At 44.2% G+C, this 24,076-nt stretch overlaps 1 long non-coding RNA gene across 1 annotated transcript; it reads right to left on the reverse strand.

Annotated features, from left to right (window-relative positions):
- Positions 1–5,436: 5,436 nt before the first annotated feature.
- LOC141994593 (uncharacterized) lies at positions 5,437–18,785 on the reverse strand. Its single transcript, XR_012641178.1, has 3 exons — positions 18,737–18,785; positions 6,787–6,906; positions 5,437–5,490 (listed from the first exon to the last, which is right to left on the reverse strand). It is a non-coding gene; the product is annotated as an uncharacterized LOC141994593 (long non-coding RNA).
- Positions 18,786–24,076: the final 5,291 nt, after the last annotated feature.

Consider the following 24,076-nt stretch of genomic DNA (forward strand, 5'->3'; position numbering starts at 1 on the left):
AATGCAAAATGTCCTTTTAAATCCATTGTAATATGTCTTAAGGACTAGATGATAGATGATATACGAGCCAGGCTCTGACAAGGCATTTTGAGAGTCTCTGTGCCTTTTGAATAATCCTATTGCACATCAAACACACATTCTCATTTTTAAAAAATACTCCTCGGGTGGAAATAGGAACAGTTGTTCAGGTACTTCCTTAGGCATTGCAGCCCCTGCAGTAGCGTTGAACTAAATTCTAGGGCCTGGTCTACACTGAGAAAATTACCCAGGGCTGTCAACAGGTGTCAGCAAAGGGTTCAGCACAGACCGGCTCTGCTGCAAACAGTTTAATTGCAAGCACAGCAGGAGCCCAATGACTGCTGGAGAAAGGGATGCTTAAAACCTGCTCAGAACAAGTCTTAACCACAGGGTTATTTAACCAGTGCTGAGCACACTTTGGCCTGGTCTACGCTTCCATTTAAACACCGTGCAGCTGAAATGGAGCTAAACCCATAGTCAGCAGAGGGTGATTTTTCTTGTGTAGACCTGGCTAGGGGTCTCTTTAGCTGGGGCGGGAAAAACTTCAGATGACTCTCCCAGGAGTTGTATGCCTGCAAAGGGACAGCTAGCTCTGGCTGCATATGGAGAAAGTTTTTACAGGAGCAGTTGGACTCCTCCTCTGATCAGGCATATTTTACATTAATCATTCCTAGTACCCTTTTCTCAGTGAATGAGGGAATACTGATGTAGAAGCCTCTCGTGAATGCCCATGTATCCTCAGAAGAAAGGGAAAAAACCAAGGTCCAAACCCACGGGGGCTTCTCTTGGAGGCACAACAATTGCAGCCCAGGAGAAGATGGGCTATGGTGGCTTAGCTCACATTGTGCTCTCCTGATTCTGGGCTGCTCTGCAGACCTCGGTACATAAGAACGGCCATACTGGGTTAGACTAAAGGTCCATCTAGCCCAGTATCCTGTCTTCCAACAGTGGCCAATGCCAGGTGTCCCAGAGGGAATGAACAGAACAGGTAATCATCAAGTGATCCATCCCCTCTCACCCACTTCCAGCTTCTCGCAAACCGAGGCTAGGGACTGGTGTAATTTAGACAGCACTTTGGGCCTCTTTAAGATACGGCAGATCTCACCCTGTGTGTCTCAAGATGGAGACCCAAATACGTGCACTTTTGAAAATTTAGACATCCTACGCTATATATAGAGCTGGCTGAAATGTTTTACACCAAACATTTTTCTGTCAAAAAATGGCCTGTTTTCTAAAATGAAATTTTTCATTCAAAGTTGTTAAAATCTTCCATTTTCCACAAACTTTTCTGCAGTATTTCTGACCCCCCCCCCCAAAAAAAATGTTGAGCATAATTGTTTCCAAAATCACTGGTGAAATTTTTGGTCTACCACCAAGCACATTTTCTTACTGTAAATGAGTTTTTGCTAAATGATTAATTTCTGTAAAATAATAATAAATGCATAACGTGGGTCGATTTTAGAGTCCTACAAAATGAAAATATCTCCAAATTGTCAAAATTATTTGCAAACTCCTATTGCCAGCTTTAATGATACACATTTTACAGGTGGGTAAACTGAGGCACTGATAAGTTAATGACTTGTCCAAGAGAAGACAGTGAGTAAGGAGCTGAAACAGGAATAGAAACCAAGTGCTTACTTAAGTAACATTTTTGTACTTTGTATTTCTAAAATGGGTATAATGATACTGACATCCTTTGTAAAATGAAAAGCACTATTAAGAGCTAGGTATTATTATTATTTGTGTAAAGTGACGTTCCTTTAAATAATGTTGACATTCTAAAAACATGCAAAGGAGTTCATACACCTCTAGTTAAAGCTCAGTGCCATGGGCTATCTCTGGCTAGCCAGCTAGCTTAATGCCAGGTTAAGCCAGCTAGCATAAAGCTGCTCATCACTTTAAGAAGGCATTTTATGAAATGGAGCCATATTGTTGGCTAGTTGTTTTTTCTTCATACAAATTAGCTGCCAGGAAATAGGCACCATTTTTAACATAATTTTTTTTACCAAAAACAAACAAAAAGCACCTTTAAACCACCACCTAATTCTGTGCTCATAAAAAATCAAATGCCCAAACCTACTTTAATTTTCGATCACAGATGCACAATGGTAAGATTGGAATAAAGAATTGATTTTTAACAAGGAAAAACATGTCATAAAGGGGCAACGTAGTCCTCTGTAACAACCTGATCCTTCTAAAAACACAAGAGAGAGCAATGGTCCAAACAGTTCTGCAATCAGAAGAGGGAATACTATTTTGCCTTAGCACAGACTCTCTGGGCCAAATTCTGCCCTCAGATGTACCCAGGCTACTTCCATTATCTTCTGTGGAAATAGCAGAGGTGTAACTGAAAGAACTTAGTCCTATATATTTATAGCTAGGGCATAAGGAGAAACCATAAAGAGCTGCTCAGCGGTACCTAGACTGTGTATTGCTTACCTTGCTATTTTAATATATGAAGAACTTGATCACTTAGGTGTATTTAATTGAACTCTGTGCTCTCCCTTGGGTGTAATAAAGGTATCAGACAAATTTTGCTCAAGCTTTTCAAAAATGGGTCCTGCTTTTTGGGGGTCTTAATTTTAGGTGCTCAGTTGGACAGGCTTTAAAGGAACCTGATAATCAGAGAGTGGGTACTCAGCACTTTTTGGAGATCAAGCCCCTTAAAGGTATGTGAAACTGGGGACCCAAAATCACTAAGTATGTTTAAAATCTTGGCCTTTCTTACAACTATGCAGCAGTGGCATTACAGAGGCCAGAATTTGCTCCTGTGTCTGTCACATGAGATGTAAAACTAGGGTCCTGAGGCCTTGTCATAAAAAGGTCCCATAACCCTTTCACAAGGTGGGGATAACAGTGTTTTGGAGGGAGCTCTCAGGAGTTCCGTGTTAAAATTCTCAGGGATGGAACACTAAATACAGCTAAATCCTCCCTGCCAGAGAGACATTTCTTTTACGTGCCCAGGGGAAAGGTTTTGGAAGAACTGTTCTACTCTCCTTCTGCATGTGTATACTCCCTTTGTAGAGAGCACAAGGTTTATCACAGACAAAGAGGTAGGCAACTTCCGCAAGTCTCTGGTTAAATTGTTGGCAGCGCATCACTGGAGTAAAACGTTGACTCGTGTCCTGACTATCTTCCACACTGAGTACTTTCTCTTTCTGTTCGAAAATCTGCCCAGTGTGTTTGGCTGTAGTACTATATTCTTCCAAACTTGTGGCACAGTGTTACTGGGCCCTGTTAAACCAGCTTTCCCTCCAGAGGTAGTTGCTTTCCCATGGTGGGTACGTCCATGCAAAGGGGGGTTTATCAGCATGTGCAGATGGACCGCAAAGGCCAAGGTACCACTTAGATCCTACTTAACCCCTAAGTGATGCATATACCCTGTGTAGGCTCTTTGCACAGGGGTGAATTTTATCCATAATTTGTAAAGCCTTTGGGATTCTTTGTGGAGAAAGGCCCTACAAATATTGTTGTTATATTATCATCCCTGTCCAGAGGGGGTAGCAAATACTGGAGCTTTTCATTTTGGCTCCTTACACTTCCTGGGTATTTACTTAGTGTATCTTTTTTATTTTACACTATATCGGCCAGTCCTTGAACAGAGGTGGTCACTAATGACGCACATGCAATCCCCCTTTTCACAGTCTTGGCCTCAAGCATTGACTCTAGTAAGAGACTTGGAAGGCAGAGAGCAAATTCCCTTGCTGCTTGTCAGAATTCCCCCCAAAAAGCAACTACATCACACAACTAACAACACTACAAGAATTTCTTCAGAGAATGAACAGTTCTCACAGAACAAGAATAAGAACCTGTAAGACTATGTAAGAGCACCACCTGGTGATTCCCACTATGACATATTTGTTATGTAATAATTAGTAACCATTTGATGCACTTCCTCTAAAGAGGCTCCTAAGGTGACGCAAGTACTGTTTATTCTTCTAGGAAAACAAGCTATCAGTATGTCTGAATCACTTCTAACTGTAGATTTAAACTTCATTATTTGTAAACTAGGCACACAGAGTGCTGGTGTAAATCAACAACTGTAGGGTATAAAGCAGGGAATACCAGGGAGCTAAGAGTCTATGAGGTGTACATCTAAATTTTACAAAGAAAAAAATCAATACAAGTAGTGTACGTTATATAGTTTCCACAGTTACATATTTTATAACTCAGAATCATTATGCCAGCCAACTTGCACAGCTCCTTATAGTACGGAAAAGGTATATAAGATTGCTTGTCCACCAATATCACTGATCTCAGCTGAACGTTTGTGAACCTGGTAGAGCGTATGCTATGTCCTCTTCTGGTGGCTGGTGCACTACTACTGAAGTTATTCTTTGAGCTCAAGCCGTAGCGAACTGTGTTGCCATGCCAAAGGGCCCATGTTCAGACCTTTCAAATAGCCTGGGCAAAGGACTGTTACGCTTGCTCAGGTCTCAATGTCCAAGAAAGCTCCTTATATCCTCGAGAACCACCCTCCTTACAGAGTACAGTTATTGCCCTTTTCTAAGTATATTCCTGGCTTCTCTCCTGTCGCTGGTTTTTGTTACTTCCTGCGGAGCCAAATAGCTGCACAGTTGGCTTTGGTTTCTTGAACTCGAAACTTATTGCCAGTTTAACGTTAAAATCCCCCGTCATTCCCCTGATCTAAAGGCTTCTGTGTTATCCAGGTTGCCATTCCTCCTCACCGGCGGTGCACTTAACACTCACAAGTAGCACAGCATTTTCTGAGGAAATCTCTGCTTTGGAGTTGAGCATGGCAGGGTGTGATGCTTCTCGGGGGTATCCAGGGCTGTGAGGCACGTCTGTAGCACCTGCCCTTAGCATGAGGGGCCTTGTCTGTGCCCACCCAGGGTCAGGTCCCTGACTCCACCAGTCACACACCCTCCTCTCTCAGCCTATGCTGGCCCCGATCTGCAGGTCGTGGCACCTCGATAGGCAGACTTCAACCTCTGAGCGTCTACCTGGTCCTCTGGACGCTCTCAGATCCACTGTTCCCAAAGGAACAGAACCCCTCCACTTGCCAGCTTCTCCTCAGCATCCCCGCTCCGCTCACCTCACAGCACTTGGGTTTGTTTATAGAGGAAACAAGGACGTGTTTGTTTAACCAGGAACAGAGATTCAGGTAATAGCAAATAGAAGAACTGGAAACAGATGGTTACCTGTAAAATAAAACCTTAACACACATTCTAAAGCCTAGACTTAATTAACAAAATATTGTTTTAAGGAAGTTTAGTTCGCCCTAAGTCTTTGCAGCATTTTCCAACCAAGCTGACTGTGACGCTCCTTTCATAAGACAGCACCTGCTGGCAGTTCTCTCCTCAGTGAAGAAAACCATGTTTCTCCTTGCATTCTCCTGATGTACCAGGCTAGTTCTTTGTTCTTAGCTGTAAACAGGACCCACTGCTGTGTGTTCCTTCCTGTAGATTTTGCAATCTCTTGTTGACTGTGACTCTTGATTAGCTGGTGACTCTGTATGCAAATAGACTTCCATTTTAAGACACAATACACAATGGTCATAGTCTCCTCCTCACCCTCCCCGCCCCCGCCTCTTTATCACCTTCTGGTGACCTGTCTTAATGTACATACCTTAAGAGCACAGTTTCCAGTATAGAGACAAATTTTTTAAATAACACCCTTACATTTTGCAATGATGATGATGACCAGCAGGTTATAGGCTCTCAACAAAGTCCTTACATGCTACCCTTTGATGAACTATTATAGAATCATAGGACTAAAAGGGACCTCGAGAGGTCATCTAGTCCAGTCCCCTGCACTCAAGGCAGGACTAAGCATTAACTAGACCATTTCTGACAAGTGATGTAAACTTCAGACCAGGGAATCCCTGTAAACCCCTATGCACCCCATTCTGCCACTTGGGATCCAGAGGTCCCTGGGTCACACACAGTGAGAGTTGAGCTCTGAGAGAACAGGGGAGACTCCAGAGCAGGCTCCCTGCAGAGACCTGGTCTGCCCAGTTTGGGGTGATTTTCAAAGCAGACAGTGGCTAATCCATGCTTTTTGAAAATCTGTTCTTGGCAAGAGGGCACTCACAACGCCTGGGATCTCTGGCTCAGCTGAACACCTCTGCATGGGGATTGTCAACAGCTCCCTCCCCTGCAATGGCATGTTCTCCAGGCTCAGCTGGGCTACAAATGCGCCTTCTCCCGGGTGAGTCCCTTCCTCAGCCCAAGGGGGTAGCCCGGCCTCCTGTAGGCTGCCCTGGAGATCAGGCTCAGAGAGGAAGCCGGGCACCTTTTCCCTGCCCAATAAACCCTCACTAAGTGACTCTGCTCCCAGATGGGACAGAAGGGCCAACAGATCCCTATGTAAGCCTGGGAGCAACAGCAGCCCAGTGGTTGCTCAAGGCCAACCACTTCTGCAGATTGCACCAGACCTGCTTCCTATCCAGCCCTTGTTTCCCTCCCCGCTACCTCCTCCACTCAAGCCCTCATCCTTGCCTAACGCCTGGCTCTGACCATTGGCTTGTCTCCTGACCACATCTCCAGTTCTGACCTCTGATTTAGCTCCAAGCACTTGGCCAGATTCCTGTGCCAACCACTAGGTCACACTGCCTACACCTCAGTGTGTGACAGTAGGCAGCTTGGACACAGGGCAGAGCAGCTCTAAGGCCTGGGACAGGTGATTTAATCTCTCTGCCTCAGCTCTGTGTCTGCAAAATGGGAATAATAATCCTCCTTTCCTTCTGCCTTTGTCGGTTTTATCTATTTAAAGTGTGAGCTCTGCAGGGCAGGGCCTGTTACTTACCATAGTTATGTACAGCATCTAGCACAATGGGGTAACCATCTTGAACATAACATAAGAATGTCAGACCAAAGGTCCATCTAGCCCAGGATCCTGTCTTCTGACAGTGGCCAATGCCAGGTGCTTCAGAGGGAATGAACAGAACAGGTAATCATCAAGTGATCCATCCCCTGTCACCCATTCCCAGCTTCTGGCAAACAGAGGGTAGGGACACCATCCGTGCCCATCCTATCTCATAGCCGTTGATGGACCTATCTTGTATGGAGCCTCAAGCATTGCTATTATATTACTGCTGACAAGGTATATCAGTCTTTAGTTAAAGTGTATTGTAATAACGCTGTGTACTCACATCTAATAGTTTTCTCCCATCACCAGGCCTGATTCTCTGTTCTGTTCAAATTGCACCAGCCCAGACCTGATGTAACAGAGGGTAGAACTGAACCCACCAGCTAACCAGGACAAAATTTTCCATCTAAATTACACACGAGATTTTAAAATTTCTGTTGAGGAGGGTTTGATTCTCTAGGTATAAAATGGGTCAAATTCTGCCATTGCCTAACCACGCAGCATACTAGATCCTCAGCTGCTGTAAATCAGCATTGACAGCAGTGGCGCGATGCTGGTTCACCCCAGCTGAAGTTCTTGTCCACAGTTTCTGCTGAAGTCGGTGGAAGCTGCATGGGAAAACCCAAGGCAGATTTCAGCTTTTACATTGTTTTAGCAGTATGAGGTTCCATGATGCTTGTGAAGGGCATTGTATAAATTAATATTACATTGCAATTTGTTTTCTTTTAAATAAAAATGTATTTTTTTAAATTACACGCCTTGCAAAAATCACCCGGTGTCAAGAGTCCAGCAGATAACAAGTCCTCACTGATGGCAGTAGTTCATCCCGCTCTCGTGAGGTCTGGCAGATTCCAGGTATGTCCTTGAAGCTTCGATAAATACAATACTTCTTTATTAACTGGAAAAGGCCCAAGAGTCCTGGTTGCAAAGAACTCTGCCAGTCCTCTCCTGGAAAAGACTGAGTGTTTGACTGGTTTCTGGAGTCAGTTTCAGTGCAATTCCTGTTAGTGCCCGCCCCCCAAACCAGCCAGGGAGAGCAGTAGCTACACAGTGGGGGGCACCGTACTTTTGTACAGTGACAACACACACCGTGTGCTGGCCAGCTTTACAATAGGCGCAGTTAGAGAGGGGCCTCATCTAACTCTGTTATCATCTTGGAGCTTCCATGTGCGCAGGGGCAAAGGAGTGGAAGAACAGTCTGCATCTCAGCACGAGATATCCAATGTCAGGGAGCTGCTTTTTTCAGTGCCTATAAACACTTCTTCCCTCCCCCCCTCAACTACCCTCTCTCCCCTTAGGCCCCAAAAGGTTACATTTACTAGCTCTTCATTTAGAATATGGGACAGTGCTGAGGAAATCCATTCTCTGCTCCCACTTCAGACCCTAATCCCTTTTCCCCCTTTTTGTTACCCTTTTCATAAATAATTTGAATATAGTACAGAAAGGCTCAAAACAGGAAACTCTGGTGTTTTATTTTGATTTGGAGTCAATTTTCCTAATCCCTGTGGTCGAGTTGCTAAGTTACCCTATCCCAGGGCCCAGCACTGCTGTTTTCATGTGGAAAAAAAAAATCTGTTCTTCGCTAAGGTACTTGAGGTTGAAAAGGCCGTGGTTCGTTAGTAAGCGAAAGGTCCAGCGCACAGGGAATTTAGTGTTGTCATTTAGAAATCACATTTACCGCAGTTGAAATCTGGCCAGTGAAAAGAAAAGTCTTAGCAGGCTTCCCTGAGGTCAGGGGGGTCAGACGTGAGATGAAATGAAAGACAAACAGTGGTCATTGAAAGCTTTCACTGCAGTCTTCTTAAATGTAATGAGCTCTGGCTGTGCGCTTGGACAGAAGCCAAACGTTCATTGACCACAAATCTTCTGTAAATGATTACATTACCTTACATTCGTTTCTGTGGCACCCCCAACTGTTCCTTCCAAAGCATAGGGAAAGCTGCCACTTTCTTGTAATTATTCTCCCGCACTCAGCCTGAGGTTGGATTTGCAATGAAGTTACAATGAGTACATACACATTCTTTTCATTGTTCCCGTGCCAGAGGAGGCGGCTGGAGGGGGAGGCGCTGGGGTTTTCTGAGAGGACTCCTTGGCTTTTTTTCCCTTGCCCATGTCCCACTTTCTGAAAGGACTAAAGAGCACTGACAAGAGTGGCCTCTGGTGCCTCCATAATGCTCGGAGGAATAAGAAGGCAAATGCAGACTGAGCAACAATAACTCATATAAACTCCTGCCAAAGGTACAAGACAGGCACATGGCTCCCATTTGGTTCTGCTACTGATCTGTTTGTGATTTCTTTTTTCTTGGAGTAGCTGCGCCGTTTATTAGTGACTGAAGGTGTCCAAGTGATTGCTAGGTGCAGACTTCAGCAGAGAGCTCTGATCACAGAACGCTGACCCGGTTCTTGAACACCGCACAGCTCAGGTGGTGGGCGGAGTCTGTGTTTGGGGTCAGTCCATTTTAAAACTAGGTGTCACTGGGAAACTCTGGACCTGGTTTCACACCAAAATGCAGGAGTGGGAGGTTTTGGATCAGTCCCATCTCTAGCAGATATAGTCCTCTTTCTTTGTTCCATTGTGCCTCTTACACACTTTTACCAAAATAAACAGTGAAGCTAAAGTATTGTGCATAATTTACCATCCTTATTCCAGGCATCATTCCCATCCACATCCCCCACATGCAGGGTATTCAGAGTGACTTCTGGAGATATTTATTCCTCATATTTTAAGTTCAGCTATCCACGTATGGGTGATGAAAGAATAACAGAGCTGCATGTGCTGGGCTAAACTTACAATTGCTGGTGTGAACTAGAATACATACATCGGAGTAAAGCCTCATGGCGATTTCTCAGCTCTCCAAAGCCGCTCAGATGACAAATTCCTGTGGTTTGCAACACAGGGCCAGTTTTTCGTTTCCAGTCCTACATGTGCAGCCCATGTTACGGCCCCATAGGCCAAGTGATCCTTAGCCCAACTTTTTATTTCCCTGAGGGACAGGAAACAGCAGTGACTCCAGAAAGTTATGTTTACACTGGAGGTTAGTGTCGATGGAAACATGCTGTGCATGGCTTGCTGGAAAAGCCAGCAAACCTGCCATGAGTCAACCAATTCCTACACAAAATATCGGTGGGGTTCCTAGGATAGAAATGAACAAACCTGAGAGTTGGTCCCCCAGCTACTTTAGAAAATAACCCTGGGGCCCAATCTTGAGCTCCATGCAGTCCCCTTGGGGCCAAAAGCAGAGGGACACTGCATTGCCACTGTGATGATAGGCAGTGAAGTGAGGCATTCACCCAAGGAGAGATTGTGCCATGCCAATGAGTGTCATGGATACACCCAGCATGGATGGTCACCACAAGAGAACACAGAGGGACCAGGACCCTATTTTGACTTCAGTGTATCCTGCAGGCACTCAGTACTAAGAATGGCTTTTTTTGTCTAAACACATCTTTTAAGGAAAATTGGGTTGTTGACTAAATGTAAATTGTCACGTAAAGTGTCTTGAAAGTTTTCTGTTTTTTGTTGTGTTTTGTTTTCATCCATTTCCTTCCCTCTCCCTCCCCCCAGTTTTTCAACCCACTAAACTCGGCAGACCACTTATTTAGGTATTGTGACAAAGTTCCTCCTCTACCTTGGTGGGTCTTGCGCTTATTGGCGGATTTGCTCGCCTCGGAGCTTCATGGCAGCCCTCAGTTTGGCCATTTTCGTGAACCCACAGTCCAGGTCAACTCCTCCTGTGTCTGACCAGGAGTTGGGAGGTTTCGGGGGAACCCGGGCCCACCCTCTACTCCGGGTTCCGGCCCAGGGCCCAGGGAATGCAACTGTCTAGAGTGCCTCCTGGAACAGCTGTGTGACAGCTACAACTCCCTGGGCTATTTCCCCATGGCCTCCTCCCAACACCTTCTTTATCCTCACCATAGGACCTTCCTCCTGGTGTCTGATAATGCTTGTACTCCTCAGTCCTCCAACAGTATGAGTTCTCACTCTCAGCTCCTAGCGCCTCTTGCTCCCAGCTCCTTACACGCACACCACAAACTGAAGTGAGCTCCTTTTTAAACCCAGGTGCCCTGATAAGCCTACCTTAATTGATTCTAGCAGCTTGTTGATTGGCTGCAGGTGTTCTAATTAGCCTGTCTGTCTTAATTGTCTCCAGAAGGTTTCTGATTGTTCTGGAACCTTCTCTGTTACCTTACCCAGGGAAAAGGGACCTACTTAACCTGGGGCTAATATATCTGCCTTCTATTATTCTCCTGTAACCATCTGGCCCGACCCTGTCACAGTACCTAAATATCATAGAATCATAGGACTGGAAGGGACCTCGAGAGGTCATCTAGTCCAGTCCCCTGCCCTCATGGCAGGACTAAGTATTATCTTCTAGACTATTCCTGACAGGTGTATGTCTAACCTGCTCTTAAAAAATGTCCAGTGATGGAGATTCTACACCCTCCCTAGGCAATTTATTCCAGTGCTTAACCATCCTGACAGTTAGGAAGTTTTTCCTGATGCCCAACCTAAACCTCCCTTGCTACAGTTTAAGCCCATTGATTCTTGTCCTGACCTCAGAGGTTAAGAAGAACAATTCTTCTCCCTCCTCCTTGTAACAACCTTTTACATACTTGAAAATTGTTATCATGTCCCCTCTCAGTCTTCTCTTTTCCAGACTAAACAAACCCAATTTTTTCAATCTTCCCTCATAGGTCATGTTTTCTAGACCTTTAATCATTTATGTTGCTCTTCTCTGGACTCTCCAATTTGTCCACATCTTTCCTGAAATGTGGCACCCAGAACTGGACACAATACTCCAGTTGAGGCCTAATCAGCACAGAGTAGAGCAAAAGAATTACTTCTTGTGTCTTGCTTACAAGACTCCTGCTAATACATCCCAGAATGATGTTTGCTTTCTTTGCAACAGCGTTACACTGTTGACTCATATTTAGCTTGTGGTCCACTATGACCCCCAGATCCCTTTCCGCAGTATTCCTTCCTAGGCAGTGATTTCCCATTTTGTACACGTGAAACTGATTGTTCCTTCCTAAGTGGAATACTTTGCATTTGTCTTTATTGAGTTTCATCCTATTTACTTCAGACCATTTCTCCAGTTTGTCCAGATTATTTTGAATTTTAATCCTATCCTCCAAAGCACTTGCAACCCCTCCCATCTTGGTACCATCTGCAAACATTATTAGTGTACTCTCTATGCCATTATCTAAATCATTGATGAAGATATTGAACAGAACCAGCCCCAGAACTGATCCCTGCGGAACCCCACTCGTTATGCCCTTCCAGCATGACTGTGAACCACTGACACCTACTCTCGGGGAACAGTTTTCCAACCAGTTATGCACCCACCTTATAGTAGCTCCATCTAGGTTGCATTTCCCTAGCTTTAGGTACTTACCGGTGGGCACCCACATTTGAAAACATGGACCTAAGAGCCTGATCCTGCAAAGTACTGCCTGAAGGCAATAGAAGTGGCGAGCGTGCAGCACTCCCCAAGCGGAGATCAGCACCTACCTGCCTCAGGCCTTAATCTCACTTCACAAACCCTATCCAACCACCGTGCATATGGCCGCAACTTTCAGTCATTCTGCCAACCTCAGCTGCTGCTGCTGCTTTGCATAGCATTTGAAAAGCAACAGTCTGGGATTATATCTGAATCTTGAGATCTGAAAGCCTGTAGTGGTTTAAGTAAGTGTGTCTGTGATGGAAAGAAGTGGAGGAGAAACACTAGTTGTGAACGGTGTTTTTTCAAGTACTGCAGTATGGATATGTGTGAGTGTGAGAGACAGACAAGCACAGGTGTCATGTCATGCTTGCAAATGTAATTACAGAGAATTGGGTTAATATATTATATGATGACAGAGTTTGAAAGCATGAGAATGTAGGAAATGCAAAATTTCTCCTGTAACTTTGCCCCTTTGCATAATGGTAGCATTTCACATTACTGTCCCTAACGGAAAGTCTTACAATGTAATTGAAAATGAGAACCTTTCTCTCGAATTTTTCAACAGTACTCCGCTATTAGCAAGACCAGGGCTTATAATGTTTGATGCGTGAAAGAATCACATCCCCAGGATGTGCAAGCAAGCTTCTGGATTATGTTGACCCTTGTCTTTATCTTCTTGTTGGTATCGTCACAGTGTTGGTAATAGCTCAGCATCCATTCAAGGGTAACTCTGAATTACCCTGGATTGTGGTCATGCGATAGAGGCACAGCAACCTCAGGTGCCATCACTTAGAGTTGAAAATATCTGTATCCCACTGAGCCTCCCAAAATAAAGCTTCCAAAATGGCTGTGGGAAGCTATTTCTGAGGTGGAAATCTAAGATGGCAGGTGTGACTAGCATGGTAAGGGATGAAGGTCTGTGATCCCTTAGAACTGACAGTGCTAGAAATACTTGTGTTTAGTGAAGTTCTATTTCACAGTTACACTATGGTCTGACGGCAGTAGTTTTCCATAGTGGAACATACCCATCTAATAACAATAGCTATGAAACATGAGCTCGTCTATTCACTAGCAGTAGGTTTCAATAATATCCATGATAGACAGACAGACAGACATCTTCATTGTACCTAACAGGTGGTATTGAGGTTTTGCCTCCCATTTCACTCACACTGTAACTCGGAGGAGGCAAAGTTTCATCTGTGGAGGCTATACAATTCTCACTACCAAACAAAAGGCTGACATCCCTTATGGATACTGGCTATACCAGCGAATTTAGTTATTGTTATTAATTTTTATATATATATATATTGTAATAGCACTAAAGTCTTGAGTTGACTTTCTTTGCACACTCCCTGCAGTGGTTTAAGTAAGTGTGTCTGTGATGGAAAAAAGTGGGGTAGAAACACTAGTTGTGAGCAGTGTTTTTTCAAGTATTGCAGTATGGATATGTGTGAGTATGAGAGACAGACATGCACAGGTGTCACGTCATGCTTGCAAATGTAATTACAGAGAATTAATGCTATTTATGACAGAGTTTGAAAGCATGAGTATATAGGAAATACAAAATTTCTCCTGTAACTTTGCCCCTTTGCATAATGGTAGCATTTCGCATTAATGTCCCTAATGGAAAGTCTTACAATGTAATTGAAAATGAGAACCTTTCTCTAGAATTTTTCAACTATCATGTTACAATTAATAGAATGCTATATGACTTCTACAAAATGGGTCAAAAATTATAGAAGGGATCACATTCTCTGTTAAAAGAAAAGGAGTATTTGATGCATCCGATGAAGTGAGCTGTAGCTCACAAAAGCTTATGCTCAAATAAATTTGTTAGTCTCTAAGGTGAATCACAGAATCATAGAATCATAGAATATCAGGGTTGGAAGGGACCTCAGGAGGTCATCTAGTCCAACCCCCTGCTCAAAGCAGGACCAATCCCCAATTAAATCATCCCAGCCAGGGCTTTGTCAATCCCGACCTTAAAAACTTATAAGGAAGGAGATTCTACCACCTCCCTAGGTAACGCATTCCAGTGTTTCACCACCCTCCTAGTGAAAAAGTTTTTCCTCATATCCAACCTAAACCTCCCCCACTGCAACTTGAGACCATTACTCCTTGTCCTGTCATCTTCTACCACTGAGAATAGTCTAGAACCATCCTCTTTGGAACCACCTCTCAGGTAGTTGAAAGCAGCTATCAAATCCCCCCTCATTCTTCTCTTCTGCAGACTAAACAATCCCAGTTCCCTCAGCCTCTCCTCATAAGTCATGTGTTCCAGACCCCTAATCATTTTTGTTGCCCTTCGCTGGACTCTCTCCAATTTATTCACATCCTTCTTGTAGTGTGGGGCCCAAAACTGGACACAGTACTCCAGATGAGGCCTCACCAATGTCGAATAGAGGGGAACGATCACGTCCCTCGATCTGCTCGCTGTGCCCCTACTTATACATCCCAAAATGCCATTGGCCTTCTTGGCAACAAGGGCACACTGCTGACTCATATCCAGCTTCTCGTCCACTGTAACCCCTAGGTCCTTTTCCGCAGAACTGCTGCCTAGCCATTCGGTCCCTAGTCTGTAGCTGTGCATTGGGTTCTTCCGTCCTAAGTGCAGGACCCTGCACTTATCCTTATTGAACCTCATCAGGTTTCTTTTGGCCCAATCCTCCAACTTGTGGCATCCTCCAAGGTGCCACAAGTACTCCTTTTCTTTTTGCGGATACAGACTAACACGGCTGCTAGTCTGGATTCTCTGTTAAATTATATATGTATTTTCAAATTTATACATAATCCTATTGTTCATTGCTATTAAATTCTAAGGGATTTTTCCTACAAGTTATATCACATTAACTTTATTGAGAGAGGGAATACGTGATGTGGTATGAAGTGGTATACATTTTTTGTTATTGCTTTGAATTTGAGATGCACATGCCTTGTGTGTTCTGATCACTCTGGAACAAATGCCAAAAAAAACCTTTCAAGCACCTCCACCACCCCTAACCCCCATATTCTGTGTATGCTACCTGTGTTACAGGGAATGGATTTGGGGAGTTTTTAAAATATTTTTAGGCACCATTTTTTGCACCCTGTGATTGTAAAGCCAGGATTGTTTATACTTGTTAGGGATCTGCCCCCTTTATCGTCGCCATATCCCAAAATTTAACTGCCTGCAGCAAGAGTGCCACCTACTCACATAATGGGAATCAAATGGTCTGACAAAATCACCAGCAATGAAGTACTACACCTGGCAGCCATGCTCAGCGTGGAAGTCATGTTAGCGCGGAGGCAAATGACCTCGGTCGGCCACGTCATCCTCACGGATAACAATCGACTGCCTAAAAGAGTTCTGTACAGTGAATTTTAAAAAGGCAGTAGGAAGGTTTGCCACCCCAAACTTCGCTACAAGGATGGCATCAAATGGCATGTACAGTCTGCCGGGCTGGACTTAATGACCTGGGAGAATACAGCCCACGACAGGCCAGCTTGGCCCTTTGCTACGAAGGAAGCCGAACGTGCAACAGAATATCATCATGCCGGCAGACAGTAGGAGGGAACATAGACACCAATGTGCCCTGGTGCATCTCCTGAACCCTGCATATGGAAACTGATTTGCAGTAGTAGTCCTACGCAAATACGAGTGACAGGCATTACATTAAGTCAAACTGTATAGGCCTCTGCAAGAGAAAAATCATACCTAATTTTGAAACCTGTGAAAGTTATGTAAAGTATACTTTCCATCCGTCATATTGTCATGGTTTTAAGGTCTGGTATTCTGAGCTAGAGTAACTGCTGTATTGGAATGCTAGGAATCGTCCTATACCAGTAACATCAAAAGTCATTTCTAGCCATCATGGGTAGGAGGTATCGGCCTTTAAATCTGGCTGCAGAACTCAATGTTGATTTTTTTGGGCATCAGGCCACAGACTGCATCATAACCTAGAAATGAAGGGGAATAGCCCATCACTGATCCCCTGAGCCCTTGGGTAGTTCATAAAAAGCAAGACCAGAATGCTACCATTCTGATTTGCTGATGTTTTATCTCGAATATGTCTTCCATTTGCACAGGTGTAAATGATTACACAAGGCATAAAGCAGCAGAAATTCTGGCCTAGGGTGTCTGTCCCCCAAAATACAAAATGTCATTCATTTTTGCATGTGAGAGAAAAGACCTCCCCAACCATCTATTTGGACTCCTTCCCAACAATACAGCCTTTGTCAATGAGAGTAGTTTCTTTGGTTCGTCAACATTAGCACTGACAATGTGAAACTGTCAGCTGGTCTGGAATGAGACTGGTAGATGACTTGTAATATATAAGACCTATTCAAATTCGAGATGGGCTTCAGCTGCAATATCTGGTCTGGCTCCAGATTTCAAACTAACCATAGGTGAGGACTTCAAATCCAGGGTTTTGGCTCACCCCTTGTACAAAAATGGGGACCTCTGCGAAATACTCTGAACCCCACCAAAATTCAGGGGGTTCGAGTCTAGGGTGTCAGTTCAAGCTTACCTCTGGAAAAGGCTAGAATTAGCTGGGACTGGATCCAGGGCCATTCAAGTCAATAGCAGCATTGCCACAAAATTCCCTGGGAGCAGAATTGAGCTGCTGGTGAGTAGGGTCAATGAACATTAAAAAAAGAAGCGTTTATTGTCTCTCGCCCTACAATCCCCACCACGGTACCACACCCTAAGATCAGGAAAATATCAGCCCATCAGGGTAGCCAGTGTCGTTCTGACTCCAGACATGCTTCCTTATGTCCAAAACATGTAGATGTTGATGAGCCAATGGGACAGCCCTCCCTGTGTAAATGACACAGGTACTAAGGTGCTTTGGTGTATTGGGTCTACCTTTTGCTGCTGCGCGTGTGAATTTTAATACCAGGTGGTGTAGAAATAGAATCATAGATCCTTATGAAATTATTGTCAATACCCTGTCCAGGCCTGTGACTCCTTTGCATCTCTGAGGCTGGAAGGCAGGGCAACCCTCTGGGCCGATTATAAACTAAAGCAATCAAATTAACAGTGGGACGTAAGACGTGTTTAGGAGAAACCCAGTTTTAAGGCATCACAAAGGGGTCACAGTTGGAACTTCTGTTACTAGGAAGTTTGCCTGTTGTTTGATCTATTTTGCACATCCCTATTAAATAACTAATTATTTAACGTCTTTTAAAGCTTTGTTATATATTACAGCAGGCAGGACACAAATGGCTGCTTTTAATAATATAAAAGCCCATTAGCTTCATTTACTGTTAATGTTAAAATAAACATGAGGCAATTTAGATATACTATTCCAATTTCACGGAAACTTTGATGTTTTTCTTCTCCAGTCACATAATTAAGGGAAAAACTACTAATGATATTAAGTTTGTACAGTGTTAATGACAGAAACAAGCCACAGTAGAAATTGCAACCATTAATATGGAAAAATAAAATATTTAACATGAGAGATAAATGAAAGCAATTTTAATAAACTAAAATGAACGAAATTAATTTTAGAAACTTTCCCCATTCTTAACATGCTACCATTCTATGACACATCTTGTGTATTTTTCTGGTCCAGATTATTTATAGAGGGTCTGGAGATTTATCTTTCTTATTACTCTTCTTTAAAACTAACATATTTTCTATTTCTACTGCCTATTGTTGTCTCCAAAGGCCAAATTCTCCCCGATCTACACCCCTTAGTCTAACAGGGTCAAGGGTAAATTTACTCTATGAGGCAAATTATTGTGACCTGAGTTGGGGGTGGTAATCTATTAAGTGACTTAAGTAGGCGCAGTTGTTGGCATTCCAACAGAAACGGTCTCAAGTGTTTGGATCCACAGCTGGATGTGAATTTTGTTCAGAGCCAGGGGGTTGATTTAGGCTCATTGCTGAAAAGTACACCCCAGTAGGGTTTTTTTCTAGTATAAATAGAGAAGGGCTTGTATCTCTGGACTCATAAACCTCTTTGAATTTTAGGGACGGTCCAGTCCTTCGCAGCTTGGACCCATATGAAACATGTTAACTACAGCTGACGTTACGACTGGCATCGTGTGAAACATTTTTGTAGTGAAATCCACAGCTAGGTAAGTTTTGGCTGGTTTGAGGTTTCGGAACAAGAGCCATACTTTCTGTTTGCCAGAAGGTTCCCTGAAATTGTACGAAACGGGTGTGCTCTCAGATGAGCGTAACTTTGAGTGTTAGTCTCACTTGCAAGTTATAAGGGGTAAAATTAACCACAGGAAGCATAAGAAAGCTAGCTTTGTGACAGCAACTACGTGGGGACACAGCTTTGGGCTAAAACATTGGCTATTGCCCTTCTGTACACCCTATATGGGGCTTTTGGGCTACTCCGACTCAAATAAAGCCAGATTCCAGGGCTCCCCTGCAGCTGCCCAGCATGGAGACACTCCAGCATAACAATGTCATTCTACACATATAGCTACTCCCTACATTGCCTTACCTTGGAGTTTAATTGATGAGGAGATTCTTGAGTAGTGCCTCCATACCTAGGAGAATTTCACCAATAATTACTTAAATTAAGTATATAATGATTCCATCAGAAAGTGTGAAGTGTTCACCATTGGACTATGGGATGCAATGCTTATGCCCATGCTTTGATGTGATGCTTTAGGACTCTCCGTTTGGTTTCACTCAACCATGTGGCCGACATTAATGGATATTACTCTGAAAAGCAAAGTAGTTGTATAGACTGAAAGCTGTAGAGATGGGTGGAGGAGGTTGTGTGACTCTAGGTCTGTATTTACGGTGTGATTCAGGTTTAAGGTCTAAACATATCAAAGCTAGACTTTGGGTTCGGATTTGATCCAAGTGTTTTCCCCAATAATTGAAATTAGAGGTGGGGTGTTCAAATTTACGGGGAGGGGGGGAGTGGAAAACAACTAAATTGTCAACACTAGTTGTACGTAACTAGTTGACCACTGGAGGATTGTGGGGGGTGGGGGGACAACACCCAGGAAATCCAGCACTGAAGTGGTGAGAATCTCACAAGATCAGCTGCTCTTGTAGAATTTATTAGCTTAGGACAAAAATCTTGTGAGAAAGCTGTTTCTATAAGCTCCCAGCAAAGGCCAGTTTTAGTTCAGGATTCAAGCCTGACTCTAATAGTCCATTGGCTTCTATTTTATTCTGTGCAATTTCTTATACCATGCTCATCATTGTAGAATATGAGCACTCTCCAGCAGTGCATTAAGCAACATGACTAACATCTGTCATGTGTTTTTCTACCTTTGTTCTCTCCTCCACTCCTTGGAGTGAGAAATGTATGAAGTGGAGTGTATTGTTTTGCTGGGGTATTTTTGGCAGTTTTTTAACATATGTGTTGCTGTTAGAGAAGTCAAGGTCAAAGAAATGTGCCTTGCACTTTGAGCAGAAAGTGGTGAGCTTCATGATTGTCCTTAGTTCCTGGCAGGGTGGGGGGTCATTACACTGACTTGGCCCAGCCCTTGAGAAAACTCTGTCTCCCGCTCAGATGAGTTTTATCCTTACTGATGAGAATTCCATTGTGCCAGTGGAGCAAATGTGTTGGCCATGGTCTTCACCCAAGAGCCTTAGGCTCTTTTAGATGCACTGGTTTTAGGTCATGGGTGCCTTACAGATAAGAATTGTGGCCTTGAACTTGATGCAAAATTCTATGGGAAGCCAATGTAGGTAGTAAATGACACGTCTGTTGTGTTCGCGGTAGCTTGTGTTGCTGAGGAGGTGAGCTGTGGTGTCCTATACTAGCTGGTGTTTCCTATGTGCTGAAAGCTTCATGCCCAGGTATATCACATTGCTCTAGTCCAGCTAAGAAGTGGCATGAATGACTGAGGCCAAATCATCATCCACCAGGATGGGACAGAGTCTTCTGGCCAACTGGAGATGGTAGAAAGCATTACTTGTGGATTCTCCTATGTGAGCACTCCTCAACTGCAGACTGAATTGATGAATTGTCGGTGTATACCCTTCAACCAGCAGAGACTGCACCATGGCTGCAGACTCTTCAAAATGCTCTCCTCTGCCCACCAGCATTACCTCTGCCTTTCTCGGGTTCAACTTCAGCCAACTGTTCTTCATCCATGAGCCGATCTCATCCAAGCACTGGGCCATCTTGGTGGCAGCAGTGTGGTTGTATGTGGCAAAGAAGAGGTAGAGGTGTGTGTCATCTGCATGTTGCTGGCCCTTGAGTCCATATTGACTGAACAGTTCATCCATTGGCTGCATGTTGATGTTGGAAAGGACTGGAGCAAGAATTGGGAGACTCCACAAGCGAAGGGTCCAGTGGCAGAGGTTCAGTTTCCCATCACTACTCTTTGGGTGCATCCCTCCGGGAAAGACTCAGAACCTTTTTTGCGCACCCTGCCACCTCTCTCAGGAGAAACATCTGGATCTCATGGTCGACAGTGTTGAATGCTGCAGAGAGGTCCAGGGGGATTAGGACAGCCCAGCATTGTTCTTCAAGCTCATTCTTCTCAATTATCCCTACCCTATAGGGTTGAAACTACAGATTATTTACTGCACAGTCACACTCTGAGATACTTTATACATTTCCAGAGTTTGGAGCGGCATGTGTAACATCTGCTTAATATTCACCCTGCTCCGCCCTATGTCTCTTCCCCATCATCAGCTCCATTGCGCCAACCTGTGGCAGGGTTTTAAAGGAAGCCATTTTTTAGAAACAGTGTGGTGATTTATTTTATTCTGATTCATTTATTTACAGGAAATGATTAATTAAATAAATTATATTTGTTGCTATTAATTGTTTTGCCGACAACACAAAGAAATAATCGTAGCATGCTGACAATCACTTGCAATCAATTATCCACACACCACTGCTGTCAATGAATCACAGCTCCTACCTGGTGGGAGCGTCACTGTTGGTGCCATTGAGGCATTTAAGCAATAATGTATAACGCAGAGGATATTATACTACATTTTCCGACAGGCTGAGAGATTGATATGCAAGCCAAAGGGAAATGCATTAAACAACTTAACTGTCTGGAAATCCAGCATAATGAACATCCAAAGGTACCTTATTACTCGTTCAGTGTAGCTTTCCTTTATTTATTTGTTAACATTTATATTTTCCTTAAATTAGTTCTTGTGTGGGAAGCACTTCCACTCCCACTGAGGGCCCTATCCTGCTGGTGGTGAAGAGATTGCTCAAACCCCCTTGACTCAGTGGTTCAGATTCACAGTCACGGTGACGGCTGGCACTAAGGGGCTTTGGGGTGGCCACGATGCCCCTGGCACTGGGAACATGTATGCCAGGTGCAGACCTACCTCTACCAGCTCTGTTCCACCTCTACAAAACCCTCCCTGCAGGGCTCATTCTGGGGCAGGCCATAGAAGGAAGCTGGTGAATATTAGATTATTAGTCCTGCCATGAGTGGAGGGGTCTGGAGTAGATGATCTCTCAAGGTCCCTTCCAGTCCTATGATTCTATGAATCTAGGGTAAAAGGAAGCCAGGCCAGGGAGTCCTGTAATTCTGTACCCCCACAGTGGGGCGTAGGGGTCATGGCAATTGGGGCACAAGTTAGAAGTCAGACGGAACGCTTCAGAGGTCAATGCTTTTTTGTGGGGGTGAGTCAGAAGCCACCACTTCCTGATCCCTGCCCAGTGCAGAACCTGGCCCCTGAGGTCTGATTCTCCACCACCTTGTGCTGTCCATGTCCATTCTGATGTAGCAGTGTTCTGCACAGGTGTAACGGATCACACAAGGCGAAGGTCAGTGGGAAATTAGGCCTCTAAATGCCTTGTGAAATGCATCAGACTTCACCAGCAAGAATGGGTAGGAAGCTTTTTGCTTTATTATTTTTGCATTTTAAAGACTTCTCATTGCATGAACTGTGAAGAATATTCCATTTAGTTGCGTATTGCATGTGTTTTGCTCCCTGCTCCCCTTTGGGGGTTGGTTGGTTTTTTGGGTTAGTTGGGTATTTTCATTAGAGACCCTTTTTTGCATTAAAGCAGGATCTTTGCTCAATAAATGTGCATCTGCTCCTGGTTTCTATTTCCACCCAAAATCCTACTCCTCTGTTTGTAACATCACCATTGGCAGCTTTATGACTTAACGTAGAGCAGAGGAGATGGACTCTTTTGTGACAGTTACTATTTTTCTGCTAATGCTTTTTATAATAAGACTTACTATGGAGAAGAAGCATGGGACAGAAAGGTAGGAGAGCTGCATTGTTGTGCTGTGCGACCTTGGGCAGGTCACTTAGAATATGTCTACATTCCACACTAAGCCTGGGCTCTGACCCAGGTTAGAGCTCAAACTCCATCCCTCCCTCCCCGCCATCCGCACAAAAATCACTCTGACTCGGGTGAGCAAGCACTCAGGGCCTAGGGCCTACGTGGGAGGTGGGTCTGAGCCTGAGTCCCACTGTGACTTAGGTCCAGGTCCAAGCCCAAGCCCTGTCATTCAGCAGTGTGGACGCAGGTCAACCCATAGACCTGTCAGAAGACCTGCTTAGCCCAGTATGGCTGCGTTCGCACAGCTGGGAGACCATGGTCCGGCAACTGTAAACCCAGGTTTACAATGCAATATGGACGCTCAAGTGTGAGCTTGGAAACACTGAATCCACAAGCCAGGTCCCACAGACGCAGGCTCACAATGCAGTGTGGACATACCCTTATGGCCAGATCAATCTAAAACGGGGACATGTCGCTTATCAGACTCCGCTAGGCACACATTACCACGGACAGGACTAACCATCTAAACGGGTTCTTCCCATTATAGCAAAGATTCCCACAGGGGTCAGCTGCATCCTGTTGTTGCTAAAAAAGAAAATGCAATTGTAGGTTGCATTAACAAAGGCATAGCATGCAAATCACGGGAGGTGATAGTACCGCTCTAATTGGCGCTGGTTAGGCCTCAGCTGGAGAACTGTGTCCAATTTTGGTCACAAGTGTATAGAAAGGATGTAGAGAAACTGGAAAGGATCCAAAAGGGAGTAACAAAGATGATCAAAGAGATGGAACATAAGCCACACGAGAAAGGGCTGAAGGCTGAGTACGTTTAGTTTGGAAAAGAGGAGATTAAAAGCGGGGTATGACAGCGGTCTTCAAACACTTGAAGGGCTGCCATAAAAAAGATGGAGAAAAGTTGTTCTCTCTTGCTACAGAGGGCAGGACAAGAGGCAATGGGTTCAAACTACAGCAGAGCAGATTTAGATTAAATCTGAGTAAAAACTTCCTAACTGTAAGAACAGTAGGACAAAAAGAAAAGAAGTACTTGTGGCACCTTAGAGACTAACAAATTTATTTGAGCATGAGCTTTCGTGAGCTACAGCTCACAGTGGAACAGACTTGCCTAGGGAAGACATGGAAGCTCCTTCACTGGAGGTTTTCAAAAAGATGCTGGGTAGGCATCTGTCTTGGATGGTTTAGACACAACAAATCCTGCATCTTGGGTCCTTACAGTTGCTGCTAACCCTGTGAATCTATGATTCTGGCCCTAAGTAGGCACTTCCTCACCGTCCATTTGTGCACGAAGGATATACTGGCTCATTGTGTCATTGTGCTCAGTGTCTCGATGCAGGGTGGCCTTACGGGAAGTATCTTAAAGGTAGGCAGCAGTGCTGGATATCTGTGGATGAGTGCGGATATTAAGATATGTGGAAATAAGCCCTGGATCTCTCATACTGCCCAAGATGTGTATCTCTGCAGAATTTGGCTGATGCAGCGCAAACGGGTCAGCTGAGACTGTCAGACTCACCCCATCAATGACTTAGTGTCAGATTATACACAAGAACCCACAAACAAAACAATTGTTCCATCTTCAGGGCCCTTCACAAGTAT

Source organism: Natator depressus, chromosome 10, assembly GCF_965152275.1.
Source record: "Natator depressus isolate rNatDep1 chromosome 10, rNatDep2.hap1, whole genome shotgun sequence".
Lineage (NCBI taxonomy): Eukaryota > Metazoa > Chordata > Testudines > Cheloniidae > Natator > Natator depressus.